A 12,881-nucleotide genomic window follows, 5' to 3' on the forward strand; every position below is an offset into this window, starting at 1 on the left:
TATATCTTTTGTTCATTTTCTAAGTGGGTTTTTATTTTTTTAATGTTAAGTTTTGAGATTTCTTTATATATTGTAGGTACAAGTCCTTTGTCAAATATGTGGTTGGCAGGGTCTTTCTCAGTGAAAAACTCATACCTATTTTTTATTAAGAGTAGTTTTTTATCTTTGATTCATTGATTGACTGACACACATACTGAGACCTAGAAATTCCTTTAATAATAAATAATAAATTAATAAAATTGAACTCCCTGATTTTTTTACTACAAATTAGAGGGGAGGTGACAAGTATGAAGAGTTATTATTACATTTTTCATGTATTCAAAGACAATTTCTGAATTGTCTGCCAAACCTAATGAATATCCAGCTATAAAAATAAAACTTAAACAATACTTAGCTTAACATATTCACTTAAGAAAAAGTTATGTTATTAAGATTACGATTTGCCTTTAATGTGCTAGGAACTGAATTATGTAACCTAAAAAATTCATATATTGAAGGTCTAATCTTCAATATGATGGTATTTGGAGATGGGGTCTTGGGAAGATAATTAGGTTTAGATAAGGTCACAAGGGTGGGGCCTTCATGATGGAATTAGTGCCTTTTTAAAAAGAGACACCAGAGAGGTTTTGTGTTCCCTCTGTCTCCCCCTCCCCCCACTTCCTTTCCCTCTCTGCCATGCGAAGACACAGAAAGAAGGTAGTTATCCACAAGCCAGGAAGACAGCCCTCACCAGAACTGAACCGTGCTGACATTCTGACTTCAGACTGCCAGCCTTCAAAACCAAGAGAAAATAAATTTATATTATTTAAGCTACACAGTCTATGGTGTTTTGTTAAGACAGCCCAAGCTAACTAATATACTACCTCAGCATGGCTTATAGGCAGTTGAAAACTAGATCCAGTTCTCGAGAGGGTGGGCAAAATGGGTGAAGGGGGTCAAAAGGTACGAATTTCCACTCATAAAATAAATAAGTCATGGGGATGTGATGTGCAGCATGGCGACTACAGTTAATAATCCTATGTTGTATATTTGAAAGTTGCTTGGGGAGTAAATCTTCAAAGTTCTCATCACAAGAAAAAATATTCTGTAACTATGTATGGCAATGGATGTTAACAACTTATTGTGGTGATCATTTCACAATATATATAAATACTGAATCATTAAGTCATACGCTGGAAACTAATATAATGTTATATGTCAATTACATATCAATAAAAAATGTAAAAGGTTTTCTGCCACTGAAAAAAATTAAGAATTAGATCAAGAAAAATGTTCTTCTTGATCTAATAATGATAAAATAAAAGATAAGTTTTTTTTAATTCCCTATAGTAAGTTCTTATACTTTTTACACCAAAGCTCTGACTCATTAATTAGCATCAATTTTGAACTTCAAATGAAAGTAGATTTCTAACTTGCTTGGCAAGAATTGCAATTATGTTTAGTGACAAATTAAGGGATCATCTTTCTCTTAATATACACAAAAGCAAATAAAATTTTAATCTTTTCAAAAAGTAATGTTAGATTATGTGATTTTGGAGCAGCTAATAAAAAATGGTTTTAGGTATTTTTTAAAACTAGGGTTAGAGTAGGTTGATTAAAATTTTGTGTGGACCTAACGGAAAGATAGGAGGGGAAAAGGGCTGGAATGTACCTAAAGCTGAAAGCTGTTTTAGGAAGAAAGAAAACATTAACTCTAAAAATTATGCAAAATGAAGGTAGTATTTCCTTTAGACTCTGGTTACAGGAAACAGCCATTCAAGGACTCTCAATGAAAAGACAGTCATAGTGTCATTTGCCATATGCAGGAACCCAGGAAAAGTTGAACAACCAAATTTCAAAATAAGGAATCTGTAAAGACACAAGAAAAAAAATAGATCTGTAATAGAATCAATTCAAGGATCTCCACTTGAGTAACCTGTTGCTATAATCTGAATGATTGTTTGTGGAGCCCTCACAAATGGGACGAGTGTGTTTTTAATGGAGACCCCAGAGAGTTCCCTTCTTCCACCACATGAGGACACAAGGAGGAAGTGCTGTCCATGAACCAGAAAAATGGCTCTCACCAAACACCAAATCCGCTGACACCTTCATCTTAGACTTCCCAGCGTCCAGAACTGTAAGAAATAAATTTCTGTTGTTATAAGCTCCCCAACCTGTAGTATTTCAATTAGAGCAGCCCAAATGGACTAAGACATTTGTCATTAGAATAATTGAGCTAATCGCTACATGCCTGCTTCTCTCTGTTACTACCTACTTGCTTATTGTCCCCTCATTTGTTTATCTTACATGCTCTCCACAGACAGCATTCCCTGTTCACAGATCCTGCTTCCTCACAGCGTCTTCCTTATCAGTTTGGCTGCCCATGGCCACACACGGCCCTTACTGCTTCTCTTAGCTTCTTTTAGTCTTCACCTCCCACTAACAGCCTTATTCTTTCCCTGTTTCCAGATCAGAAACACATACTGATCAGCCCAGCTCACCTTTTCATATCTGGGTCATTGGTCCACCTCTTGGTTGTCCCAGAGGCAAGTCTAAGTAGCTCTGGAGGAAATGAGGAGGGGGCTTAGACAAGATCATGGGCACAGAGACCTGCCCCCTTCATCACAGGCTGTGGTCATGGTAGACATTTGATGGCCTGACCCATCGAGAGAACAAAGGGAAGCCCAAGAACAGAAACTAGGGAAAGGCTGGGCGCATTTTTTAAATCTGGATATCATTATAGAACAAAATCTGACCATGAATAAGGCTTCGGGGATTTTGTTGTTTTTTTCCTTTTAAGTTATATTTACAATAAATTAGCAGAAATGTATATATTCTTGTCTTTTCCCATTTCTAAGAAGCAAAAGTAAGGACAAAGAAATCATAATGGCCTAAAAAGAAAGTTCTGACACCTTAGCAGTTGGAAAATAGCAAATTCTGAGCAGCATTCGGAGGTCTGTACATGTGCTGTCCAACAGAAATATAGTATGAGCTGAAAATGTGCACCACATGTGCCATTTCAAATTTTCTGGTAGCTACATTTTTAAAAGTAATAAGAAACAAGTGGATGACATTAGTTATATATTTTTCATAACCTAATTTATCCAAAATATTATTATTTCAATGTGATCAACATGTTTTTTTAATTAATGGGATAGTTTGCAATTTTTTTTCATACTAAGGCCTCAAAATCCAGGGTATGTTTTATGCTTACAGTACCTCTCGGTGTAGACTACCTGTATTTCACATGCTTCATAGTCACTGGTGATCATTGGACAGCATAAAACTTATCCAGCCTAAGACAGAAAAGCAGGTAGCAGAACAGGGTCAGGGGCAAAGAACTGGGCAGGTTCTTTTGGTCTGCAGGGCTCAGGGCAGGAGTGATTACACTGGGCTATTCATCATCAGCACCTCCTGCTGATGTCAAAACTGTTGATTTCTATGAGTTTGGTTCTGCTTGTTTTGTCAGTTCATTTGTTAGTGAAATCATATGGTTTTTGTCCTTTCCCCATCTCACTTACTCTGCTTAGCATAATACTCTCAAGATCTACCCATATTGTCACAAATGGATACAGACAACAGAATGGTGGTTACCAGAGGGGAAAGGAGATTAGGGGGAGGGCGAACTGGGTAAAGGGAGCCAATATGGGGTAACGAATGGAAAGCAGACTTCAGGTGGTGAGCATGCACTAGAGCCCACGGGTGTTGCATTATAATGCTGTCTACCTGAAAATGACCTGTTATTAACCAATTAATTTAATTCAAAAAAAAAAAAAAACTGCTGATACACTCACCTCCAGCATGGCCGTCAGAACCTGGAGCGAGGCAGCCTGGGAAAAGAGGCTACCACAGGTGCAGATGAATGAGTCACCACAAGAGGAAGGGAAGAAGAGAGCAGAAGATGGGGAAAGAAGAAAGAAAGCGAAGAAGAGAAGGAAGGAAAGGTGGGAAAGGAGAGAGGGATGGAAGAGGTGAGTACAGCAAGCACAGTGCAAGAGGGAGTCCGAACAGGACCCGAGAAAGGCACCGTGCTGTGTGGATCTAAGCTGATGCGCAGGAACCACCGAGCCTGCCTGGCAGAATGAGAGAGGAGAACAAAGGGAAGAGCCATCAAACTCGGGGGGATCCGTGGGCACCAAGCCGCAATGCGGCTGAGGTCAGCCGGACCCAGAAACGTGCCTGGGAAAATCAACAGAACAACATCAAGGACAAATGCCATTTCTGCAGTTGACAAAAGGAGAATAGGTTTTGTTTTATATCAACAAGTTAATTTAGTTAATTAATCTACTTATGCTCCTGGTAATGAGCTTCATGGGAAGGCCTCACAGAAGGAGAAAAATCTTGGCTGGGCAGGTTTTTTTCATGAGTGAGGAAGAGAACAATTGCCCCAGTGGAAATTGAGCTAGTCATTCCACTGACCAACATTCTTTTCATTTTTCCTTGGCCATAATTATCATTTGTCAGGGGACTATGGGTTCCAGCTCGCCAGAAGATGTTATCCTGTTTCAAATACTACAGCAAAAAATGTCTTGTGGCAAAACTATATCAGAAGCATCCATGCTAATGCACTGGCTCATCACTCAGCTAAGAAGTCTGAGATCCCACGGAAAGATCTGGAAGCTGGCTTTCCCTTCATTTACAATGACTCGCCCAACAAGGCAATGTGGCATCTATCTGCTCCTTATCATTTTGTAGACCTGCGCTTTATGACCGTACCCATTAGCAGTAGGTTCCGGAGCAAGTAAATGTTCTTGGGTATGATTACTATAAATTAAATGAAATAAATGGATCGACTACATGGAGACAAATGGAGAAAAGAGCCTTTATTATATAAAAAAGAAACTTGAGCCACTGCTGCTGCTGCTGCGGCAGTTTCATCCAATAAAAATAGGTATTAAAGCTCAAATAAAACAAAACAGAGATGTAAGGTCGCAGAGTACCTCTTAAAAATTAAAGTGGAAAGGTAAAACATGATGTGAAAGAGCATTTAATGACATAAAAAGATGTTTCTGATATTTTGTTAAGTGAAAAAGAGCAGGTTATAAAAACATATGTTTGCTATTATCTCATTTTTGTTAATTTTATATAAGTAAATGTGCTCGGAAAATGTTAGACTGGTGTACACTAAAATATCAACAGAGGTGGGATTTCCATTGGTTTATATTTTCCTTTCTATCGATATTTTCCAAATTTTCTACAATAAACATTATTTTAACAATAAAACTCTTCTATAAAGCATAAGTGTGCTTTATTTTTGAGATCGGAGTCTAATATTATCCCCCTCCACCTTCTTCACCCCCGCCCCCCGCAGGCTCCACCTAACTCAACAATAGCCATTAACAGCAGCTGCTCTACTTGTCACTCAAATGGCCTTTCATTTGCTCCCTTATAGAGAAAGGTAGAACTAAGAGGAAGTAATGACCAGTTTTCAGGACAGATTTTAGGGTGTGGGCTTTTATTTCAGTAACATTTTAAAGAATGTGCCTGGTAACACCCAAGCTTTTTACCCTACAGCCCTTGTTCCTGCTGCTAGCAAGAGCCCAAGGTTATGGAGAGGTCACCATTTCCAGAGGCTGCTGGGACCTGCTGAGACCTGCTGGGCAAAGCTGATGGAGAAGAAATAGAGGCCTCAGTCTCTCCTGGGACTCCTGGTGTCAGGGAATGGAAGAGGACGGGCTCCTCAAAGCTCACCGCCAAGCTGAGCACATAGAATTTCAACTTCTCTTTCTGTTTCACTGTCCTCAGACCCTATGACACATACATGGCCTTCATCAAATTCCAGCAGTACATGCAATAGATGTTGCTATTTGGAAAATTCTCATGTCTGATCTTTGTAGACTTTCCATTTTATCCTTTCTTTTTTTTTTTTACTTCTCAACATTTCAGCTGAAAATGGGAAATTCAATTATATTCCTGCTGCTTCTTGAATTCTCAGGGAAGCTCACTAAAGGCGTCAGAGATTTGTTCCACAGTGGCTCCAATTTCCGGTGAGAGGACTGTTTTGTTAATTCTCATTTTCATTTCTTTAAATTTCCATCATTTAATAAAATAGCAAAACCAAAAGTAATTTAAATTTTAAAACTTCAGATAAAATGAATGCACACTTTTAAAACTTGAAAATGTATTTTTATAGAGAGAGAGATATTAACAATATATTGAATAAAAAATATAAAAGCAGATAAAACAAAAAATGCATAATGATCCCCCTTTAAACATTGTTTTATAGATAGATGTAACAATACAATATATATATGCCTCTGAAAGGATATTTATCAAAATGTTGACAATGGTCGTTGCTAAATGTTAGAACTTATTTTGTCCCTCTGGTTGTCTCATACTTGATGATGTTATTTTCTAATTTTTCTATATGCACAAAATCTGTAGTATTTTTATTTAACACACTCATTTCAAATTGTATCAGCACATCACCTATACCATACCTAACATGTAGTAGGTATTTAATAAACATTTTTTTCTAATTCTGTCAGAAAATAACAGTACATAGCATTTATTGAGTGCTTATTATGTGTCAAGCACTGTACTAAAAGTATTATATATATTAACTCTTTTAAATCCTACAACATTATGAGGTTAATAGTTTTATTCTATTTTCCCCTTTTTAAAAATGAGGAGATTAAGACATAGAGACTTTAAGAAGCTGGAGAAAGATCCAGAACACTGGGCAGTCTGAGCATAGCCCTTGCTCTTAACCACCCCACTAAGGAGTGGATTTGGTTATAAAACCAAGTTAAGACCTTTAATATGGTTGGATTAATAGCTACCATATTTGTAACTGTTTTCTACTCATTGCTTTTGTTAGTTCCTTTTATGTCTTCCAGTCTTTTCTGCTCTTTTGAGCATTTTATATGATTCCATTTTTTTCTCTTCTCTTAGCATATCAATGACACTTCTTTAACTTTTTGCAGTGGTTCCCCTTGAGTTTGCATCATACGTTTCCAACTAACCCAAGCCCTCTTTCAGAAAATATTATGCCACTTCATGAGTAAAAACAACTTACCACAAAGTATTCCCAATTCTTCCCTCCTGTCCCTTAAACATTCCCATCATTCATTTTAGTTATCCATAAGCAATACACCTAGATACACTGTTGCTATTATTGTTTTGAACAATAAGAATAAGAAAATCAATATTTTATTTTACCTTCATTTATTCCTTCTCTAACACTCTTCCTTTTTTAATGTAGACCTGAGTTTCTGATATATATCATTTTCCTTCTCTCTAAAAAACTCTTTACAGTTCTTGCAAAGCGGGTCCACTGGCAACAATCCCCCCAGACTCTAATTATCTGAGAAAGTCTTTATTTCTCCTTCACTTTTGAAAGTTAATTTCACTAGATACAGAATCTTAGGTTGGTGGGCTTTTTTTCTTTCCTCGGTTTAAATATTTCGCTTCACTCTCTTCTTTCTTATGTGGTTTCTGAAGAGAAATTCAGTGTAATCCTTCTCTTTGTTCCTCCATAGATAAGGTGTTTCTTTTCCCTCTCTGGTTTCTTTCGAGCTTTCTCTTTACTTTTGATTTTCTACAGTTTAAATATATGTCTAGGTACACTCTTTTTGGTTCTATCCTCCTTGGTGTTCTATGAGCTTCCAGGGTTTGTGTTTTGGTGTCTGACATTAATTTGGGAGCAATTTTCAGTCATTCTTGCTTCAAATATTGCTTCCATTCCATTCTCTTTTTCTTTTGCTGCTGGAATTCTCATGATACATAGGTTATATCTTTTGTAGTTGTCCCAGAGTTCTTAGTTGTTTTGTGTTATCTTTTTCATTCTTTTTCTCTTTGAATTTCAGTTTTAGAAGTTTCTATGACATTTCTTCAAGCTCACTGATTCTTTCTTCAGCCATGTCCTATCTATTAATGAGTTCCTCAAAGGCATTCTTCATTTCTGTTACAATGTTTTTGATTTCTAGCACTTCCTTTTGATTCAGTCTTAGAGTCTTCATCTTTCTGCTTACATTACCCATTTGTTTTTACATGTTTTCCACTTTTCCATTAGAGCCTGTAGCATATTAATCATAGTTGTTTTAACTTCCCAGTCTGATTATTCCAACATCTCTGCCATATCTGAGTCTGGTTCTGAAGCTTGCTCTGTCTCTTCAAACTATGATTTTTGTCTTTTAGTATGCCTTGTAATTTTTTTTGTTGGAAGTAGATCATGATGTGCAGGGCAAAAGAGCTCGAGGTAAAATAGGCTTTATTGTGAATTGTTGTTTATGTGGCTACAGGTTAGGTTGTGCTTACTATTTGCTGTAGCTGTAGGCGTCGGAGGCTAAAATGTCCCCTGATGTCCTATTTTTGTCTCCTCTGTTGTCTCTGGGTTTCTCTAGAGACTTCTTAAATAATGTCTGAGAGTTACAGTTCTTTCAGTAGTATTTCCCTGAAGTCCTACTGATGTGCTAGTAAGGTATGTGGGAGGGGAAGCATTCTATGGTCCTAAGATTAGGCCTCAGTCTTTTAGTGAGACCAGTCCCCTTAGCTGTGACCTTCACAAGTACTTCTTATATCCCCCTGCCTTCCCTAATGTGAGACTGGAAGTCTAGAATAGGCTAGAGTTGGGTTCTTCTCTTTTCCCAGGGTAATTAGGCTCTGATAAAAGAGTTTCTCTTGAGGTCTGGTTTTACTAAGAAGAACTCAGAATCCTCTGAGTTTCTTTCAAAATGGTTCTTTCTCCACTTCCCATAACCAGAAGCATGAGGGAATTTTTTTCTTATCTTAACAGTCAGAACCTGGTAGGGCTCCTGGTAGGGGTCCCAAGACTAGATCCCATTAGGGTTTCTAACCAATTCTCAGCCTTGTCCACAGTGAGCATCCAGCAATTCTTTGATTACAGCTTAGGTTTTCATTCCCCAGCACCAGTTCCCATGAAGGTTTCTGTCTGTGGGCTTCTGCACTGATAAGTTGTGATTGTCTGTATCTGCCATCTGTCTCTCCAATTCCGGGAGCAGTGGTTTGCCCTGTGACTTCATTTCTCTAATGAATCTAAGAAGAGTTGTTGGTTTAAGTTTGTTCAGTGTTTTTTTCTTGTTGTGTGGACAGGAATGGTGACTTTTGAGCTCCTTACATGCCCAACTGGAAACCTGAAGTCATGGTATAAGACGTTCTATGTCTTCTCTTCTCTTTCCCCATAGCCAGATAGCACATGTGTGATCTGAAACTCGAAGGAAATCCCAGTGCCTCAGCATCACTGTCACAAGTGTGATATAAAAACAATTGTCATTTCTAGCTAAAACTTGTCACAGCTTGGGAATCTGAATTCCTTCTATGATTTACAAATCTGATCTATTTCTTCTCAAAGTTTAACATATGTTATAATAGCAATATGTATAAAATGTGATAGTTGCAAAATGTTTATGAAATTAAAATATGCAATTGGTGGATAGATAATGAATTCTCCATTGTTCATTCGAGTGGAGAAATAACAGAGAAGCTCAAACTATTTTAGAGGAGATATTTTGGCACCTACATTATAATAGGATATGTAAGATTTCTCTGAAGATTTAGAATATTTCATAAAAATATTGAAAATACACTGTAAAGACAACTGTAGTGCATTGAATAGTGGCCCCCAAAAAGATGTGCCCATGTCCTAATCCCCAACATCTGTGAATGTTACCTTATTTGGAAAAAGGATCTTTGCAGGTATAATTAGGGATCATGAGATGAAGAGATAGTCTTGGATTATCTGGGTTGACCTTAAATCAAATGACAAGTGTCCCAATAAGAGAAAGGCAGAGGGAGAGTTGAGACAGGCGGAAGAGGAGAAGACACAAAGAAGAGAAGGAGGTTATGTGACTAGGGAGGCAGAGACTGGAGCGATGCAGCCACAAGCCAAGGAATGCTGACAGCCACCGGAAGCTGGAAGAGGCAAAAAACGGATTCTCCCCTTGAGCCTCCAGAGGGAGTACACCTCTGCTGATACCTCGATTTCAGACTTCTGCCCTCCAGAACTGTGAGAGAACAAATTTCAGCTTTTTGAAGCCACCATGTTTGTGGTAATTTGTTAAGACAGCCCTAGGAAACTAATCCAACAATTTAGAAGGGTTTTCTAAATTATCCGTTTTTCTCCTACTCAGAACTCTTCCCAGCATCACAGCTTCTCACCTGTGGCTAATGCAGAATAACAGCTTCGGTCAAGTTATCCTTTTAAAAATTTCCAAAATTCCAGACATCATCCCAGGATTCAGATGTTTTGGATAAGGACCAAAAGAAACCAATCTGCCTGACTAAATTATAAACAATTTGAGTGATGGGATATTATGAATAATTCCTCTTGCTGCCCCAGCATCAAGCTTGGCCCAAACTCAATATTTGATTGGCAATTGACTAAAAAGACAACAAAATGATCCTGGATCTGGTACCCTCTCTGATTAGTTAATAAGAATTTGGAAAGCAGGGTCAGGATCACCCAAGACTAATTTGAAGTACAGATGATCCATTTGTTTATCATTAGACGTGGATTACACAATGTAATTAATATCGTAATGCAATTTAGGTATCATAATCTGCTTATACAAAACATTTAAAGGATCATTAAGAATCAATTAATTAAAAAACACAAGATCTAGGGTCCAAACTGTTGCCGATATTGAAACATACTCATAGAACACAGAATAACTATTATGATGCTTATAGGATAAACTAAAATGCTAAATTGATCAGCAAGTAAGTAAAGCTATATAATAGATGTGTCCTTTCTGTTAACCAACTATAGTTTAGTGTTTGAGGGAAGTGATATCTGAATGCTTCCAAATTACATTCACAGAATTTAACTTCTCAATCTGACAACTGGAAATAAATACATTTCCAGAAAAGAACTGGGCACTGCCCTCTGATCACTTTTTTGCTTTGTATTTGTTCCCCACTTTATAAATGATGAAGCTTTTAAGTATTTTCTGTTGAAGGAGAAAATTAAAAGCTACTTAGAATAGAGGGATGCAGTTTTAAATATGTTTGGTATTTCGTTCAGGCGCATCCACAGGAGTTGCTACACCATTGCCAATTTCTGATCTGGGGCCTCACCCCAAGCATTCATAAATCTGGCAGGTGTTAACACTTCTCAAATACTTATGCTATGCTAGGCACTAATCTAAGCACTTCACTTATATTACCTAATTTACTCCTCACAAGAACAGTAGTATTAAGATAACCCACTTTACAGAGGAGGAAAATGAGGCATATGGACAGTAAGTAACTTCCCCAAACCACACAACTAATCGACACAAGAACCTGGACTTAAGCCCAGGCCATCTGCCTTTAGAGTTTGGATTCTTTATTTTTTAATTTATTTTATTTAATTTATTATACATATAATAATACTGTATGTCTGTATAGTTGACATATTATATTATATTAGTTTCAGGTGTGCAACCTAATCATTAGACATTTCTATACCTTACAAAGTGATCACCCCCAGAGTTTGAGTTGTTACCTACTATTCAATATCGGAATGAGCTGATACTTCTTTATAGGATCTGGATACTGGGAAGTCAGAGCCAAGATTTTTCCCATCAATGAAAGTTCTTATCTTTGAAATGTTCTATTCTATTGCCAGGACCACACCCGACATTATTGATGAGTTTTGTTGTTATTTTGGCATAGATAGGAGAGACCTGTTCAGCAAGAAAAGAATGAGCCAACTTCTGCTACTGGCTTCTGTAATCCCATTATGTAATTATTTGACACTATGCCCAAAGCCTTTGACAATAGGTACATTTTTAAAATATTATTGTTTTTAGCTGCAGGCAGCCTATACAGTGAGTCATTGCTATCAAAAAAATGAATCTCATCAACTTCACAATCACTTTCTCAGCCTCTCCCTTTTTAGGCCCCACAAGCTCTCCCACAAAATATTTGATGATAGAGAACTACCCCAACTCGTAAAACTGGAAATTGGGCAGGAGATCTGGGGGCTGAGGAAGGCATTGAAAGAATGACAGCCAAAGGTATGTAAAGCCAAGTCTTCAGACTTTCCCTTTTACAGGCTTAGCAGGTGCATTATGGGGAAGAGAGTTATTGATTGCTCTTGTCAAAGGGGTCCCAAAGTTTTTGTTTCTTTAATGACTTATACAGTAGATGGTGTCTTACGGGTAACTCAACATTCCCATGAAGAAATCTGCTTCTGAATACATGGATTCTTCTAGGCAACAGTCTCTAGGCACTTCATTCATTTGTTCCTCCAATTCAACAAAGGCGTATTTTTTTAAACGCCAGTCATTGTGGTAAGTACCGGGAATAAAAAGTTACGTGACAAAATACCTGACCTCAAGGTGCTCACAGTCTAAAAACAATGAGACAGATAAAAGACACAAACATGCTCAATGCCGATGACATGCCAGGTGAGCCCCCTAGGGGCCTTGCCTTTGAAGGTGTGCCTTACTCCAGAAAGAGAAAAAAATCTCCCTAATTGACTCAAAGTTGAGTTTTCAAGGATGAGAAGTTTGCCAGGCCCTAAAGAGAAGACAGAGCATTCCAGACAGAGGGAAGAGCAAATGCACGGAGTAGGTACCCGATCCTAGAGGAGGCAGCAAGCCCACACACCCCAGTGGGTAGGAAGGGTAAACTAGGAAAGGGCAGTCGGGCCAGAAATATGGGGGGACGTGGCTGGTCAGCACCTGGAGACTTGGACGCTGGCAGCGGCCTATGGATTCAAGGAAGTCAGGTCCAAGCAAACACAGCCAGTAGCCAGAAGTAAACAGAATGCTGATTACTGATGACTGCAAAGAATTCAGAATGTTAGGGTCACAAGCCTCAGATGGCCTTAGGCCAGCAGGAGCACATCCAGTAATGCACTGGGAAAGCTTCTGTACCCATCCCCACTGTAATCTCCCGTAGCCCTCCCCCCAAGAAAGGATGAACCTGCTGTGCAAATACTATTTCCAGCCAAG

Source organism: Pteropus vampyrus, unplaced genomic scaffold (genome assembly GCF_000151845.1).
Source record: "Pteropus vampyrus isolate Shadow unplaced genomic scaffold, Pvam_2.0 Scaffold96, whole genome shotgun sequence".
NCBI lineage: Eukaryota > Metazoa > Chordata > Mammalia > Chiroptera > Pteropodidae > Pteropus > Pteropus vampyrus.